The sequence below is a fragment of the Canis lupus genome, chromosome 13 (genome assembly GCF_011100685.1).
Source record: "Canis lupus familiaris isolate Mischka breed German Shepherd chromosome 13, alternate assembly UU_Cfam_GSD_1.0, whole genome shotgun sequence".
Classification (NCBI taxonomy): domain Eukaryota; kingdom Metazoa; phylum Chordata; class Mammalia; order Carnivora; family Canidae; genus Canis; species Canis lupus.
In genome coordinates this window covers 23,374,524-23,392,396 of record NC_049234.1, presented here as the reverse complement: position 1 = coordinate 23,392,396, position 17,873 = coordinate 23,374,524, and the positions used below count along the sequence as shown (strand labels likewise).

General features: G+C 43.0%; 1 long non-coding RNA gene across 2 annotated transcripts; it reads right to left on the bottom strand.

Moving 5' to 3' along the window:
• Positions 1-1,290: 1,290 nt before the first annotated feature.
• On the bottom strand, positions 1,291-17,586 carry LOC102156610. 2 transcript variants are annotated; one of them, XR_005368622.1, is made up of 4 exons: positions 14,226-17,585; positions 13,147-13,368; positions 12,730-12,848; positions 1,291-2,559 (listed from the first exon to the last, which is right to left on the bottom strand). It is a non-coding gene; the product is annotated as an uncharacterized LOC102156610 (long non-coding RNA). The 2 variants fall into 2 exon arrangements; XR_005368623.1 differs by lacking the exon at positions 1,291-2,559 and adding an exon at positions 6,776-6,835 and having other exon boundaries at positions 14,226-17,586.
• Positions 17,587-17,873: the final 287 nt, after the last annotated feature.

Genomic DNA, 17,873 nt, shown 5'->3' with positions numbered 1-17,873 from the left:
TATGCCCTTTTAGCACCGCATTTCTCTCCATTTTAGCCCATCTATGACTGCAACTTTATATTTACTTGCATGATTGTTATTTTGTCAAGATCCATGAGGGCAGAGTTCATCGCTGTTTTTGCTCACCTTTCTATCTTAGATCCTAGCACAGTATCTGACTCTAACAAATATTTGTTGAGAGCCTACTATATGCCTATTACTGTATAGTCTTAGGCACTGAGGATTTAACAGTACACAAAATAGTGTGGGAGTGTCCATCAATAAGCAACACAACCATGTCTATTTATCTATATTTCTCCCCGCCCCCCCCCCATGCGGAGGAAGGTGTATTATTTAGGGTGGTCATGAATGTTCTCTCAGATAAGGAGATACTTCAGCAGAAATCTGAAGGAAGAGAAAGCAAACTCCATACCGTTATCTAAGGGAGGAGCAATTAAGACAGAGGAACAGGAAGGGAAAAGACCTTGAGATGGGAATGTGCCTGACATGCTCAAGAAACAGTAAGAGCAAAACAGGTGAGATGAACAATGATAGGAAATAGGTCAGAGAAGCCAGACCCCTTGTTCATGACTGATGAACACAGAAATGCGTCACTCAGATTCCCTTTTAGGAAAAGACTTGTTAGGGCTCAGTCAGTGAAGTGTCCAACTCTTGATTTTGGCTCAGGTCATGATCTCAGGGTTGTGAGATTCACCCCTATGTCAGGCTCCGAGCTGGGCATGGAGCCTGCTGAAGATTCTCTCTCTCCATCTCCTTCTGCCCTTTCTCTCTCCTCCCCCTTAAGAAAAAATAAATAGAAAAGCCTTGTTGTCCAACTTCTGGGAGTGCTATGAGCAGAGAGCTCTCAGCTGTCAGCCCCCCTCAGGGATTGCCTCACTTGCAGAGAACAGCCTCTCCCAAAGTCACACTCTTCCAAGGCAGCCCACTACAATGACTGAGGCAGAAGTCTAAAATCCTGGACCTTTGCACCCAAAGCAGACAACTCTTATGAACAAGTCCTCAGTAGGGTGGATAGAAGAAGCTGTAGTCAGCCTCCAGCCACAAGCAAACCTCCCCTTGGGTTTTTGCCTTCCATTTCACATCTGAGACTGGATTTAAGAATGAATAAATGAGTGAATTTGCTCATCAGATGAGCAAAATGTATTGCTCAATTGTATTGCATCCTTATATTGTAGTAGGCTGTGTAGATATCTGACCCCCAGGGTAGCAGGTGAGCTGAGCACAGAATCCCATCTCATTCTGACTTTCCAAGCACATAGCACAGAGTAGGAGCCAATGGATATTGAATGCTTTAATAAACTCCTAGGATACAAAGTTTGGAAGGCAATTGGGGTATTTCCTATTGCAGAGCTGGGAAAAATTCATCAAGTCCTTTTATTTCTCCTTCCATTTCCCTTGGTTTTGTTGTTGTTGTTGTTGTTCTTTCATGCATTTATTCAACAAATGTTTCACTATTGACTTCCTGAGAGGGCCCTCATGAGCAGGGGTTGGGATAGTTTGCCCTCACCCCTGGCTGGCTAATACAGGGCACTAGCAGAGGGAGCCTCTGCCCTTCCCCACCACGGTTGTTTCCAGGCATCCATGTCACTCAGTTGCAACTGTCCCTACTTGGGTTCTCTGGGAGTGTTTTCAGCTTCACATTACAGACTACCTTACTTATAGTTGTTTAAACCATAAGGACTTTATTATTCACTTAAGAAATGTCTAAAGCAGGCGGTACTGGGATAGGTTAAGCAGCCCAAAAATTCTCCTGTGTCTAAGAAAGGGGCTTGGTACTTGCTGTAAATGGAGTTACATCCCCTCAAAATTCATATGTCGAAGCCCTAACCCTTAATGTATTGGTATTTGGCCATAGGGCCTTTGGGAGGCAATGACGTTTAGAGGTGGTCATGAGAGTGGGGTCCTTATAATGGGGTTATTAGTACCCTTGTAAGAGTAGAGCACAAAGATCTTATTCTCTCTCCCCACCATGTGAGGACACAGTTGGAAGGCAGCTGTCCCAACAAGCCAGGGAGAGAGCTCTCACCAGAAGCCCACCATGCTGGTGCCCTGATCTGACTTCCAGGCTCCAGAACTACGGGAAAATAAATGTCTGTTGTTTAATCCATCCCAGTCTGTGGCATTTTGTTATGGTGTTCTTCTATTTGAGCTGACCAGTATAGTACTGAGCTGATGATGTGATCGTAACAGCTTGCACGAAATTGTCAGTTGTCGGGTTTTATTCTTTGCGAGGGTATTTGCATTTTAAAAGGGAAGATGGTTAGAATGATGAAATCACTAATTGGCAGGTGCTGCAAGGCCAAGTTGTGAGGGGCAGTGTGATGTCCTAATCAGCAAATTATTTGCCTCACCTACAAGATCTATGACCCTTTACAAAGAAATTGGATTTCCCTAAGCCTCAGTAACTTGCCGAGGTGTGGGCGATACCCATCTTCCCCAGAGTTCTGAGAATTATTTTCATGACTTTCAGTGGTAGGCTTTCTGGTGCTTTCAGCAGATCTCTGGCTCCTTGTCTTCTCTTCATCATCTTCCTTTCCAATTCTCCCTCTATTACTTGGCCTGGGGGTGTATACAGAGAAATGTTACTGCAACAATCACAAATCCTCGGATCTTTGCACTTAGTGCCTCCAGGATGGAGTCAAACAGAGCAGAGACTTGGCTTAGAGAGAAAGTATGGACTGACACAGAGCACCAAAAGAATCAGAGGTCCAAGAGCCATCCATCCATGATGCATAGGTTTGCCTGTGTTGGAACTGATACCACGGAGAGTCTAACATCTTTTTCAAAGGTAGGTGGGAGACTGGGTGTAGAGGTTGGGAGGAGGAAGAAATGTCCAGGATGATTGGATTCTAGTCAAATCAAGGGGACCAACAGAGCAGAGCCTAGATTGTGCCTCTCTCCTAATAGCTCTGGATGGATCTTTCCTTAGTCATATTAAACGCTCAGGATTCTAAACTGTGTCAGCAGGTGGCCCTAGAGACAGCTGTTTGGAGAGTGTCGCAAAATATAAGTGACTGCAGTGACCAAATCCTGTGTAATCTCAGAGTCTTGATGCAAACATTAAGTGCTATTGTACCAATTAGGTTTAACAAGAATAAAGCTGGATATAACAGAGGATTATGAGGATTATGGATTCTCTCTAATGTGAATCATTTGGAATTAATTACCAGAGGAAGAGAGACTATTGTCTCTTACTCCACAGAGGAAGAGAGACTAGGGGTCACTTCTCCTCCTTGGACACAGATTTTTCTCTAAGGTTAGTTGTCTTTAAATGTCCTCATCTTGGCACCCACCCTGCTGTAAACCTTCCTCCAGAAGACTAAAACACAAGACTGGGTAGACCTCATTCCTGGCTATAGAGAAGAATTCTAGTTCTTGGGGCCAGATCCAGTTCTCAGAATCACAGAGCCATCAAAACCTACAAAACTGGCCTCAAATTATACAGGAACCTGGATGAGAAAGACACCATTTGGAAATTTGAGGTTTGGTAGGGGTATTGAGGAAGAGTGAAGAGCTGAAGAAATATCTATCTGTTGTAATGCCCTTTCAACAATATTAAACCAAATGAGAGCATATATGGAAGGTTCATATGACTATGCTTGGCACTGTAATACTGAGTACGTGGGGCTTGTGTTAATATGGAAATCACATGCAAAAAGACTCCTGGTTAATGTAATAATAATTTAATATAATTTTATTTTATTTAAATTTAATAATGTAATAATTTAATATAATTGCAATTTGGCAGGGGGATCATGCTCTATTTTCTTCTTCTTTTTCTTTTAAAGATTTTATTTATTTTAGGGGTGGGAAAGGGCAGAAGGAAACAGAGAAAGAGAATCACAAGCAGACTCTGGACTGAGCATGAAGCCTGATGCAGGGCTAGATCTCACAACCCTGAGATCAAGACCTGAGCCGAAATCCAGAGTCAGACACTTCACCGGCTGAGCCACTCAGGTGCCCCTCTATTTTCTTCTTTTATCTAGAACTCAGCTTTCAGTTCCCCTGAGACCCATCTCCCCTCTAAATTTCTCATTAAATCCTTTTCTCATTAGACCTCAGAACAGAATGTTACTGATTTTTATGATAGTCACTTGTGAACAATGGAGCCCATCTAGGCAGGCATTCTATAAATAAGAGCTCTGAGTGTATCTGCCCATCCCCGATAGCATAGTGCTTTGGGCTAGCTCTAAAAGAGATAGGATTATCATCCCTGATAAAACTAATGCATTGGATTTCCATTGGAGTCAGGGAAGAAAGCACTTCCCTTAGAGGACTGTCTTAGCTGCCAAAAAATGCTATCAAAAAAATGATAGCCCAAATTGACAGGCAAACAGGCCTTTGTAACTATTTAAGGTAAATGTGGAAATTCTCGATATTGTAGAACATCAGAACAGGAAGTCCTCTTTGAGTTGTAGGACACATTTGAGAATAAGCTGGACTTTTTGACTATCCTTGGTTCCTTTGGTTAATGTGACCAGAGGGTAATGGGCAAGTACTATGGATGGAACGTATCCCCCTAAATTTCCTGTATGAAGTCCTAACCCCACAATGTGACTGTATTTGGAAGCATATTTCCTTTAAGGGACATTAAGGACCTTCCTTTAAAGAAGTAATTCAGGTTATGTGAGGTCATATGAATGGAAATCAAACCAACAGGCCTGATCTCCTTATAGGAAGAGGAAGAGATGCCAGGGATGCACAAGCACAGAGAAAAGGCATGTGATGACACAACAAAAAGAGAGCCATCTACAAGCCCAGGAGGGGGGCCTACAGGAGAAACCACACCTGTTGACACCTTGGTCTTGGACTTGCAGTCTCCAGACCTGTGAGAAACAAATTTGTGATGGTTAAGCCACGTCGTCTGTGGTATTTCATTACAGAAACCCCCGGCAAACTAGGGCAGCACAGAACAGGAATGCTGAGTGCCCTACAAAGTGTAGGATGGCAGATTCTGCACACTAAAAAAGTGTCCTGTCCTAAATGCACATAGCATCCTCTAGAGAAACACCAGTGTGGTCCCAACTCTTCATATTATAGATGACCCTATTATATCTGTCTTTGAGAGAGGGCACCAGACCTTATTTACCCTTGTTCTGCAAGGGGCTAGCGTAGCGCCCAGCACTCAGTAGGAGCTTAGCAATTGTGAGGGTGTGATATCTTTTAAAATGTTCAGTTTACCTTTTGTCTCAGTTCGCCTGAGCCATGTATCTGCTTGGGGGAACATCATTTGTCACTGAGAGACTGCCAAGAGATAGACTAGGGTAATATTTAGCTGTTGACATTCAAAAATGAGATTTTGCTGCAAGACAATCTGGCGTTCTTTGCCAAGCTCTTGTCTTGAGAGAGGATTGTTGAAAGTCCTCTCACATCTGAAGGGTGTGCTTTGGGGCTCAAAGAGTTTTTCCTGTATGAAGGGGCTTCCTGAAAGCAGACAAAGCCCTTTGGCTGAAGCTGGAGTGCTTTAGATTGAGAAAAGTAGTGACTGGGATCAGGAAGCCAGTGCCCCTCCTCCCTTCCCTGGCCACCCTGCCTAGAAATTGTACCCTAGTCACTTATGATTGCCTGACATTCTGTTTTATAGTTGCTTGTTTCTTCATTTAGTGTCTTTCTCCCTGACTAGCCTGTCAACTCTATGAGGCAGTGCTCACTGCTCTCTTCCATGCATCTAAAACATTGAACCTGGCAGTTCAATAAATATTTGCTGAATGAATGAATGAGTTTTCTTTTTTCTTCATCTCCCTTCCACATCTAAAGAAGGAGAAGAAGAAGAAATAATTTAATTTGAGAGGATATCTTCAAAGCGTTTGAACTCATTCACTGGATTTCCTCTACTTGAAGAGGAAACCCTAAGAACAGACTTCATAAAATCATATCCTGGAAGATCTAAGGACAGGCACATTTCTGACTCGTTGCTCATTGTTCTGCACTCCCGAGTTGCTTCCTTTGAAATCCTTCGCAGAGTTTAGGGTGTAACAAATGATATCTCTAATGGCATTGGGCCACTAATTGTTCAGGAAGTGCATAGAGAAAATAGAGCTGATGCCCTGGGTGCCTGCCCGTTTCTGGCAAGCAAACCTGGGAATGTGCTGCATGGATAGTGGTGACCCCTTCTCAGTCATGGGTTTAACAGGCACTAGGGCTCAGCTGAGCTGCCCCAAGGAAGCATGCCATGTCACGGAAGGAAGTCATACTTCCTTGCCCATCATCAATGTGGGAAGTGGATATGGGTGAAAAGGTGAAGACAGGATTCTGCATTAGAAAACAATTCTAGTGGGATATCCAATGCATTCAGTCACTGAGATTTAGCGATCAGCTCTGGGGCTTTTCTTAGCTACAAAAGAATAAATGTCCAAGGAAACGCCAAGCTGAGTGACCAAGAATGCGCATCTTCACAAAAGATTGGGACCATCAAGTTCTTTGTTTATCAGTGTCCAGAAAGATCAACCACATTCCTTCGGGATAAATTTCACAGTGATTCTTTATTAGGGTGGGAAAGGGAAGGAGGGAGAAAGAATCCACAAAGAACCTGGCACTTTACATTATGGCATCTGTATAGTGTCAAGTGCAAGTGCAGAACAAGTCATTTGTTACCTAGGACAGTCTCTTTTCTAAAGTGGAGTCTCATATAGCATTTTGCTGTTTCCTTATTATAGAATTAACAGAACTCTAGGGACGCCTGGGTGGCTCAGCAGTTGAGGGTCTGCCTTTGGCTCAGGGCGTGGTCCCGGGTTCGGATATCCAGTCCTCATCCAGCTCCCTGCAGAGTCTGCTTCTCCCTCTGCCTAGGTCTCTGTCTCTCTCTGCGTGTCTCTCATGAATAAATAAATACAATCTTTAAAAACAAAACAACAACAAAAAAAACAGAACTCTAAAGTCAGTTGGGAAATAGAGGTATCATCCAACCTTCTTTTGTGGATGAAAAACTGAGAAGCAGAAACATTAAGTAACTCAGACAAGGACAACTTGCAGCCCAAGTATGATCTATGTCTTTACTTCATTTTAGTAGAAAACAAATATGTATTTTATGAAAGAAAAATTTCATGGTCAGCTTTCAGGGGACTAATTAATGTAGTTAGATAATATTTCAGTTAAGGTGGAAAGATAATAAGGTCTCTGTAGAACCAATGTGACAGACCTTGTTCAACACTTATGTTACTGGCTTTAGATAGAAATTTAACCATCGTTGAAATTTCTTTGTTATGGGACCTCCTGGGTGGCTCAGTCAATTAAGTATCTGCCTTCAGCTCAAGTCATGATCCAGGGGTCCTGGGATTGAGCCCCACATTGTGTTCCCTGCTCAGTGGGGAGTCTACTCTCTCTCCCTCTGCTATTCCCCTTGCTTGTGCTCTCTGTCAAATAAAGTTAAAAAAAAATTCTTTGCTATGAAAGCATTTTGCTGATAAATACATGTAGTGGGTAAATCCAGAGACTAAAATTAAAGAATGCCTCTGTTCTCACTGTAAGCTGAGGAACCTAACAAATATATACCAGGGAGTATCTTCACTGTGCTGTCCACCTGCCATGAAATTTTCTAGAATATTTTTAGGTTTACGTGTTTTTATTCCTTTTCATGAATGCTATTTGTTAAACGTGTGACTACATGTAATTTAAATTTTATATTTAGTATGACTTTTCCATAAATAAATTTTAATATTGGAAAAAAAAGAATAAAATGGAGTCTCTTCATCTGCATAAAGGAAAACCCTCCTAGTAAGCTATGAAATAATGGGCTCCTAGTCTATTTTGTCATCATAGAAAGAGCTTTCATCTGCTCTTGGTGCAAAGCTGACCAAGTACTTCCCTACCAATATCAGACTTATTCCTCACCACCTGTCTGTGAAAAGAACAAAGCAGGAACCATGCCTATTTTGCAGATAGGAAAACTGAGGATCTGAAAGGGAAGTGAGTTATCTAAGCCCATAGAGCCAGTGGTGGAGTCAGGTTTTTTATTTATTTTTTAAGATTTATTTATTTGAGAGAGAGAGAACAAGCAAGAGTGAGTGGAGGATGAGCAGAGGGAGAGAGAGACAAGCATACCACCTGCTGAGTACTAGATCCCAGGACCCCAAGACCATCACCTGAGCCCAAATCAAGAGTCAGATGCCCAACCAACTGAGCCATCCAGGTGCCTCTGGAGTCAGGGTTTTTAAAACTCTGGTCTTCCTGCCCCCACTTTCAATATGTCTTGTGCTACATTTGGATGCAGCACTCCCTGGTGGGTCACCAATAAAGTTACCGTGTGATTTATCACCCAAACCAGGACACTTTGGAGAGTGAAAGAGGCTCTATGAATAATTATTCTGAGACAATAACTGGAAACCAGGATGAACAGTCACCTTAATCATAGGGCAGAAGTAAAGATGACAGGCCCCCTTCCCTGTACACTGACCTGCGCTTCTTTGGCAGAAGACATCAATCTTTATCTTCTTTTGAAAGTGAGTGACTTCAGTCCTGAGCAACACCGTTCAGTAAACAGACCTGGTTGGGTCATGTAATGACCCAAGTTCTCTTTGTGTCACCGTGTTTGATTAGTTTGGACCGAAAAGCTCAGGAAATATGGCCAGTACTTGGAAGATGTAATCAAGAATAAAGGAAGGAGGGACGCCTAGCTGACTCGGTTGGAGAAGCATGTAACTCTTGATCTCGGGGTTGTGAGTTCGAACCCCACATTTGGTATAGATATTACTAAAAAAATAAAATATTTTAAAAAAGAAGAAAGAGAGGAAAGATGAAATGGTTTCTGTAGGACAGAGAGCAGGAGGCTGATGAGAATAGTCAGGAAGAACAACCCAAGCAATTCATGGTCTGACAGCTGGGCAGCAAGAAGCTTGGGTGTTATTATCAGTGTCCATGTGTTTCTGTTGGAAAGACAGACTCTTTCATGGGCATGAGGCCATGAGGCTTCCTAGAAGGGGAAATCTGCCCCATCTGGCTGGCTAGATTTTTTGTTTCCTGGTCCCCTTTAATATCTCAGTGGTCCCTGTGATATCTGTTATGGCAAGAGCTTGCTTCTGGGTAAGTGCAAGCTCATGCAAAAGTACATGACAACCATGAATAGGAATTATATTTCTAGTAATAGCACATTTCCTTTGCAGAATGCATTTATCATTTTTAATGTTTTTACCACTGTTGGCAGTTCACACATGGAAAGTTCTTAAATGAGTACCTGTCATGTAATAAATGCTATGTGTTTTCTATTATTATTTTTATTTCATTTGATTCTCACAAATACCCTACAAGCTACATTAAATGGGTATCACAGAAAACTGAGCACCTTTGGCTCAGTATATGTCCCTTTGTTAACCAGCCTGTGTATTTCAACAGCATGACTCTGGTCGGAATTCTTTGAGTTCTGCTAAGAACATCATCTCCAAACCTAGGATCTTAATTTCAGCCTGTAAGTCTAGACTCCCTCCTGGTCCATGCCACTTGGATATTTGGTAACACTCGGATATCTGGAACCTTGAAGCAAGTAGGCCTGTCCCCAAAAGCTCATCAGCATCCTAAGGCTGCAATGTGGCCAGGTGATTGGTTGTGTCAGTATGTGCTGTGTCCTGTCTCATTCATTCTCTGTCACCAGCACAGTAAAGCAATGTCCCATCACAGGAGCCACCCTTTCTGAGCCCACTCTATATAGCTGTGTTTGCAAAAACACCAAGGGAGCCAAAGGCATCTGTCAGAGTATATTTTTGCTGCATTTCCAAGAAACGTTGGATGAATGAGGAAAGAACTGGCCTCTTAAAGTCACATGGCAGGGCATTGTTGATTTCTATCAGCTTCCAGCAGCAAGAGTGGAGAAGTGAAATCAGTACAAAAGCAAATTGAAGTTGTTTCCAGGGTACATGTGGACAGTTTGCCAAAATCATGTCTTTAGAATAAAAGAAGAATCAAAGGGAGAGGTCACTGTGGGTTCGCCCATTAAGAAAGGTCAGATCTGAGTAGGGATAAGCAACATGGTGCCAAAACAAGGTCAAAGTCATTTGAGAATTAGATGTGGAAACCAGAATAGTGGGTCCTTGTATTTGATGCCGATGAACTTCCAAGCTTGGTGACAACCTGTCGTGGACTACTCTGGAAAGGCCCAGCCCTTGGGACTGGAGGTGAACCTTTGCTGGTGTAGTAGTCAGGGTTTTCCAGAGAAAAGAACCGATAGCAAGGGGAGGGGAGGGAGGTAAAGAGATTATTATAAGGAATTTGGTCATGCAATTATAAAGGCTGACAAGTCCCAAGGTCTACAGAGTGATGAGACAAGCTGGACACCCGGCAGAGACAACGCATACTTCTAGTCTTGAGTACAAAAACCTGAAACCTAAGAGCCAATGTTTCAGTTTGAGTGCCAGAAAGGGAAAACACCAGCATCCTAGTTCTAGTTTACCAGGCAGGAAAATTCCCTCTTAGGGGCGGGTCAGCTTTTTTGTTCCAGTCAGGCCTCCGACCGAGTAGATGAGGCTTCACCCCCATTAGAAGGCAATCTGCTTATTCAGTCTACTGATTTAAATGTTACTCTCATCCAGAAACATCTTCACAGAAACACTCAGAATAATGTTTGACCAAACACCTAGGCACCATGTGGCCCCACCACTGTGACCACAATATTAACCATCATGGCTGGCATCACAAGTGCACTAGAAATGACAGAGTCATCTGGGAACTGCTGTCAGCAGACGTCCATGGTCCTAGCACACATATAAGGAAACATTCAGCAAGCAGAGGCCTCTGGTGGAGTGCTGAAACTCAGGGGAAACATAAAGGAAATTAGGGCCACGCATCAGCGCACCAGGGGAATTGCCACAGCCAGAAAGTATTCCTGGTATTCTCATACTGAGAGCTCGTCCTACATCTGGCTGTTTGCAAGGCACATCTTAGACACTGGCTGTGTTTACTGTTCAAACATTTCGAAAGTTTAAGAAAAGAGATTACCCGAATTCCCTCAGTATTACAAGTGCTCCTTCATTGTTTCTCCCAATTTTTATTCATTTACGTATAGATTTTGTTGTTGTTTTTTCAATTTTTTTTAAAGATTTTATTTATTCATTCATGAGAGACACAAAGAGAGGCAGAGACACAAGCAGAGAATGAAGCAGGCTCCATGCAGGGACCCCGATGTGGGACTCAATCCCAGCCTCCAGGATCATGCCCTGAGCCAAAGGTTGGTGCTCAACAGCTGAGCCACCCAGGCATCGCTAGATACAGGTTCTTATAAAGTTGTCTTATATGTTGACTATGGGTTACACTTGACCAGAGGTAAATTTGTCCCCCAGGGGACACTTGGCAATGTGGGGAGACGCCTTTGTTTGTCAAAACTGAGCAGGAGGCGGTGTACTACTGGCCTGCTGGTGGAAGCCAGGGGGTGCTGCCAAGCATCGTGCTATGCACAGGGCAAACGCTGCCACCAACAGAGAATCACCTGATCCAAAGGGTAACACCAAGGTTGAGAAACCAACTGCTAATTGACAAGTTAGAGAACCCCACGGATGAGAGAGCAACAACTAATTTTACTTCATATATGGTGCTCAATATTATGACACATCTTTGAATTAATTTAGCCTATGTGTTAGGTTGTTGGCACGGAGCTGTAGCTACTGAATGAAACTTATGAATGAATGCATAATATTCCACTGAGTTAATATGAAGAAGTTTCCAAAACTATCCCCCTGTTGTTGATCATTAAGGGTGAGAGGCTTTGCTACTAAATATGGTACAGCAATGAACATTGTGAAAATATCTGGATTTGAAATATTTCCTTTGGATTAATTTCCACTTGTGAGATAGAAGGCCCACTGCAGAAAAGGAGACTCATAACGTTTCATGATTAATAGTACATGCTTTAGGTTCTCCAGAGCAGGGACTTGCCTCTTTTAATGATTTAATCCTTAAAACTTGATCCAGTGCCTTGCCTATGCTTATCTCAGTAAGTGTTCATTTAAGATGAATTTTTATTATGTTAAGGGAGTATTCCTCAAGATCCAGTTTACTAAGAATTTTTGTGAAAACTAGGATGATCGTATTTTTTTCTCCTTTGATCTGTGAAACATACTTAAGATTAACAAATTTTCTTTTTAAAAAAAATGTTATTTATCCATTCCTGAGAGACAGAGAGAGGCAGAGACATAGGTAGAGGGAATAGCAGGCTCCCCGTGGAGAGCTGGATGGGGGACTCGAACCCAGGACCCCAGGATCACGACCCCGGCCAAAGGCAGACACCCAACCACTAAGCCACCCAGGTGCCCCAAGAGTAACAAATTCTCTAATGTTTTATTATCCTTGTATTCTTGGAATTAATCCTACTTGGTCATGAGTAATATTTTTAAATATTGATTAATTTGAGCTGTTAGTATTTGATTTAAGTTTTATCCCCCAAAGAGATTTATAATGCTATTTTTCATGCCGCCTTTGCCTAGGCATGTTCTAAAGGAGGACGATGATGGCAAAATGCCCACATAGAGAGTAGGGAAAGTCACAGAGGGAAGCAGAGGGAAACTCACATGAAAAGATAAATGTAGATAAAAAACCCCTAATAAATCATAGCTTCAACACGTGGCCTCCCTTTTTGGTATCTTTAAAGAAAGCACAGAACTATTTGGAAAATAATATGATGCCAGACTAACATAAATCTCTTCTAAGTAAATAAATGAATGCATAAATAAATAGCCTTCCATCCTTGGAGAATTTATTCAGTACTTTTACATACATCAATTATTCAATAAATATTTACTAAGCACCTACCACAGACAGCCATTGTGTTGGATGCTATAGACATCATGGTGAATAATTTATTCCATCTAGTGAAAACGGCCATATCTCAGAAGGGTACACTTTCGGCAAAGCTACTCTTAACTCAAGTGCTGCGGGGAAAGAAGTGATTTCTTTAATTATGAATTTGACATATGCTTAGTGTAAAAAAAGGAGAAAACTACCAAGAAGTTTATACATATTCATAGTTCCATTACCATTCAAATATAGCTACTGTCTTGTTGTGTATAAATGGGTAACAAACAACCCCCAAACATCATGGTTCACGTAATTCATTCCTGTCTTTCAGGGTTCTAGGCCCTGATGCGTTCAGCAGGGCAATTTCCACTAGAAGTGCCTCAGATGATGACATTCAGAGAGTATCTTTCTACCCAACCTCCCCATACGCACCTAGTTTGGGCTTCCTTGGGCACGGTGGTTTCTGGGCACTCAGACTTCTTAGGTAGTGGTTGGCTTCTCTCAGAGCAAGCGTTCTAAGAGACCCAGGCAGACGCAAAAAGACCTCCTAGGACTCAGCTTCAGAACCCATGTAGCATGACCTCAGTAGCATTCTGTTGCTCAAAGCAGTCATAAGCCACGTTCAAGGGAGCATAGGAACAGGATGCCCTCTGGCTGGTGTACATAGAGGAGAAGGAATTCATGGTAGTCAGCCATGTTGGAGACAAGCTACCACCATTGTTCATCTCCATCAGTACAGCTTGTCAGTAATTCTACATAACCAAAATCTGAACATTAAAGTCAGGAAATTTACATTGTTAGTTAAGACTATCCAGTCCTCAGAATTCACCCAAGTTTTGTAGGTGATCCTAATAGAAGATTCCAGTTCAGAATCATACACTGTATTGAGCTATCAAGCCTCTTCAGTCTCCTTTAGCTTGGGATAGTTCTTCCCTTGACTTTCATGACCTTGACACCCTTGAAGATTACAGGAAAGTTAGTATGTAGGATGTGCCTAAGCCTCTCCTATGAGTGGGGCTGGGTGGAAGCAGGCAGCCCCCCGGCCTCTGTTGTGCTCACTTGGAATTTAGCCTGTACAACAGGTCAAAATATGGGAGGGTCAAAATATGCTGGTAGCCTGATCCTTCAGAGAAAAATAGCAAAGTGCTTGACTAGGAGCATCATCACCAAGATCCTATTGACTCACCAGTGTCTCCTTCTTACCTCCATTCCGGTACTGACCCCACCTTCTGGGCACTTGGACTGGACACCCTGACCATAACAAGAGCCTCCTACCTTCGTTCCCGCTGATTTCTCAGCAACAATTCAGTTAATTCACTTCCTTAAAAACTCACTCAAGGGCAGCCCGGGTGGCTCAGTGGCTCCAGGGTCTGATCCTGGAGACCTGGGATCGAGTCCCACATCAGGCTCCCTGCATGGAGCCTGCTTCTCCCTCTGCCTGTGTCTCTGCCTCTCTCTCTCTCCTGTGTATTCTCATGAATAAATAAATCTATTTAAAAAAAAAAACTCACTCAAGGGTCTTCTAGAAGGTGTGCAGTCTCAGTCTTCGTTAATCATTCTTCAACCTTGTTCTTGATGCTTCACCTCTACTGTTACACATTCCGATGTCCAGCAGCATGGAGGATGCAATTATTATTGAGGGCATGCCAGGTGTCAGGCCCTGTGCTATGTGCCTCCCATGTTCTAGCTCATTTACTCCTTGAAACAACCCTATACATTTGGTACTTCCCCCATTTTACAGATAATGAAATGGAAGCTTAGAAAAGTACAAGAAGTAGGCCACTGTTTTACAGCTAGAAAGTGGGAGACTGCATTAAATAGAATTAGAACACAGGGTCTCTGACCCTCATGGTGTTGGCATGTAAATGGGACAATGAGGCAGGTATGTGTGAAACAATTAGCAAAAGATGTGAGATGTGTTAAACTGTTTTGTTTTCCTAATTCTTTTTTGTTTGTTTGTTTGTTTGTGTGTGTGTGTTTGTTTGTTTTCCTAATTCTATTATGGCTTATTTCTTCGCCTCTCCAAATTACAACTGCATCCGGAGCAAAGACTGCATTTTCCATTAATTTTGTGTTTTAGAATACTTAATGCTCTGCTGGGCATAAATTGAGCCCCCAGTAAATTGGTGTTAGGGGGCAGTGAGCATAGAGACTGAATACTTATGGACTAAATAGAAGGTCTGAAATGTTAAGACAAGTTCAGGTTTCACTAAATGCCAGCCAGAGAGAATTCGAGACTCAGAGGGGAAGTAACCTATTCAAGATCCCACAGCTCATTAGAAGCAGAATAGGCAAGAACCAGTTCCCCAAACTCCCTGCCCAGCATACCCTCCCCGGACCCCACTGTCTGCTTAGGTCAACACAGCACACATCGTGTCCACACCAGAGTTTTCAGCCCATGGGACTCCTCACACCAAAATATACTGCTTTCTCTTTCTAGCTCTTAAACTTAGCTGAAGAGTCATTTCTTAGAAGCTTGACCAGAACCCTCTGGTCTGGTTGAGATACCCCTCTTGTCTATGTTTTTTCTTCTACCAGACCATCCTGCACGGATCACCCTCATTAACTTGCCTGTCTACCCAGTAGATTAGAGACTTTTAGAAGGCAGGTACCATGGCTCCTTTGACTTGGTGAGATTATTGTCTAACACAGCTTCTGGCACATGTCCTTCTAATGTGGATGCTTAGTAAATGAATGACTGCAGTCCAGGTAACCCAGTGTATGATATAAAGGTCAAGGTCAACAATGACTTCTTGGAACAGGAGACAGTTGACATGAAGGGTGAGTCCAGTTAACCAGCTGGTGGCAGCAAAAATAACACAATACGTTCCTTTGTTTTACAAATATTTGAGGGCCTATACATGCACTGTTTCTGGGGGGACAACCGTGAGTGGTACTGACAGTCTTTGCCCTCATATGCAGCTTCTAGCTTAGTGGTAGAAGTAAACCATCAAGAGACAAACACATGAATTAAGCAAGACAGTGTCTGATAATATTTAAGTGCTTTGAAGAAAATAAAAAGAGGGAAATATGATACAGAATAGAATGGCTGGGATGAGGGAGTCCCCATATTAGATAAAGTGATCCAGGAAGGCCTCTCTGAGGAGGTGACATTTCAGCTGAGACCCACAAGATGAGAAGGAGCTAGCTTTGTAGATGGGGATGTTCTAAGGAGAAAGACTAGCCAGGGCAAAGCTCCAAAAAGCACAGCAGGAGGACCAGAGTAAGCTGGAGCACAGGATGAATAGGAAAGCAGTAGAGGTGAGGCTGGAGGAGCAGAGGTCATGGAAGACTCGGAGGCCCAGAGAAAGAGCCTGGAGATACTCTAATCACAATGGGACAACAAGGGAGGGTTTTGCAGGGAGGTGGTGGTAGGAGGCAGGGGGAGGGGTGATATGTTCTGATTTGTATGTTGAAAAGATTGTCCAGGGTGGGTGTCAGGTCAGGAGAGTGAACAGTGGGTGAGCTGCCCCTTCAGGGTTGCATTTTATAGTGCCTGGTGGGACTTCCAGTCAACATTTGAGAAGGAGCCAGGAGCTAGAAACAAAGGGCCATGTCTGTAGGACATTTGTTCACTGTCTATCTTCCCTATATTTGCTGTTTTTGTAACCCCATGTTCTGTAAAACTCTTAAGCCTCATGGATTTATTTCTGAAGAATGGGGCAATCAGGTGGAGATGATGATAAGGAACCTCAAGGAGTAGAGTAGGAGGACTGGCCAAGGGGAAGAAAAACCAGTCAAGTGCCCAAGGCCTGTTGCAAAAAAAAAAAAAAAAAAAAAGAGGGGAGGGGGTGGAGTGGGGAGGAAACACCAGAACCAGCAGGTTTGGGCTTGAGGAGCATGAAGGGAGAGAGAAAGAAAGCTTTAACATGTAATTATATCCACTTAGTCGCATAGGCAGCCCCTTTATCACAGCATTTTATGGCTCAGCCCTTTCAAAATCACTAAATTGCATTGCCTAAATAACGGTTCTACATCTCTTACCAACACTGAACTTGCTCTTTCCTTGATTTCAGCCCCTGGACCCTACAGGGACAGTGGATTTCATCGGCAACAGGGAACCAGCCTGAGCTACTTAAGATGTAATGCTAACAGCAAGATCAAGAAAAGACTTAATCCTGGGGATCCCTGGGTGGTGCAGGAGACCCGGGATCAAATCCCACGTCGGGCTCCCCGTGCACGGAGCCTGCTTCTCCCTCTTCCTTTGCCTCTCTCTCTCCCTCTCTCTCTCTGACTATCATTAAAAAAAAAAAAAAAGACTTAATGCTAACAGGTTGTAGAACTTTCTGTCTGCAGAGGGCCCAGTTGAAAAGCTGGTCCAGTGATCCAGGGCCCAATAATCTATGATTGAGGGCAGCTGTTGTAAAAAGGCAACCGACCTGAAGACAAGGGAAAGGGCAAGTTCAAGACTCCTTAATTTCCCTATTGGCCTTTCTACCAGGATAGCAAATATTGCTCCACACATCTGAAGGAACGTTTGGTTTTTTTCATCTCCAAGTTCACGGATGCTGTGCTCAGCATGTCATAGGTACTTGGCAAAAGTTATGAAATAATTCTTAGGAAAGAAGTAGGCCATAGAGAGACCTGGGTGAGCAAAACTAGGTCATGGCACGAAGATAGAAGTGCTGTTGGCCAAGGCTCTGGAGCCAGAAGGCAGTCTGCACCGACAGGTTCATTTCCACTTCCTGCCATGAGCCTGTACTAGGAATTGTACCGAAAGCAGCCACTGCCTCTCATCTCTCATCTCTTTCTATTGCTTAGCCACCTTACCAGGTGGAATTCCAGCTCAGAATTCCTGGCTTGCTAGCTCTGTGACATTGGTAAGTCACTTAGTTGTTTGTTTGGTGGTTTTGTTTTTTTGAGTCACAGTTTTGTCTGTAAAATGGAAGATGATGATACTTACCTAGAGTTTCTGAGAGTTCAATTAGAGACTTAAGAGATTGAGCACCCAGGTGCTCAAAGTTTCTTTCCATGTAGCAGAATGGTGGTATCATGTGAAAACCAGCTTTGCCACTTTGCAACCACCTGACAAACCTGATGCTTGGGCAAGCTATTTGACACCTGTGTGCTTCAGTTTCCTCATCAGCAATTGGGGACAATCATAATAGAGCCTACTTCATAGGGTTGTGAGGAGGATTAATATGTGGAAGGTGCTGAGA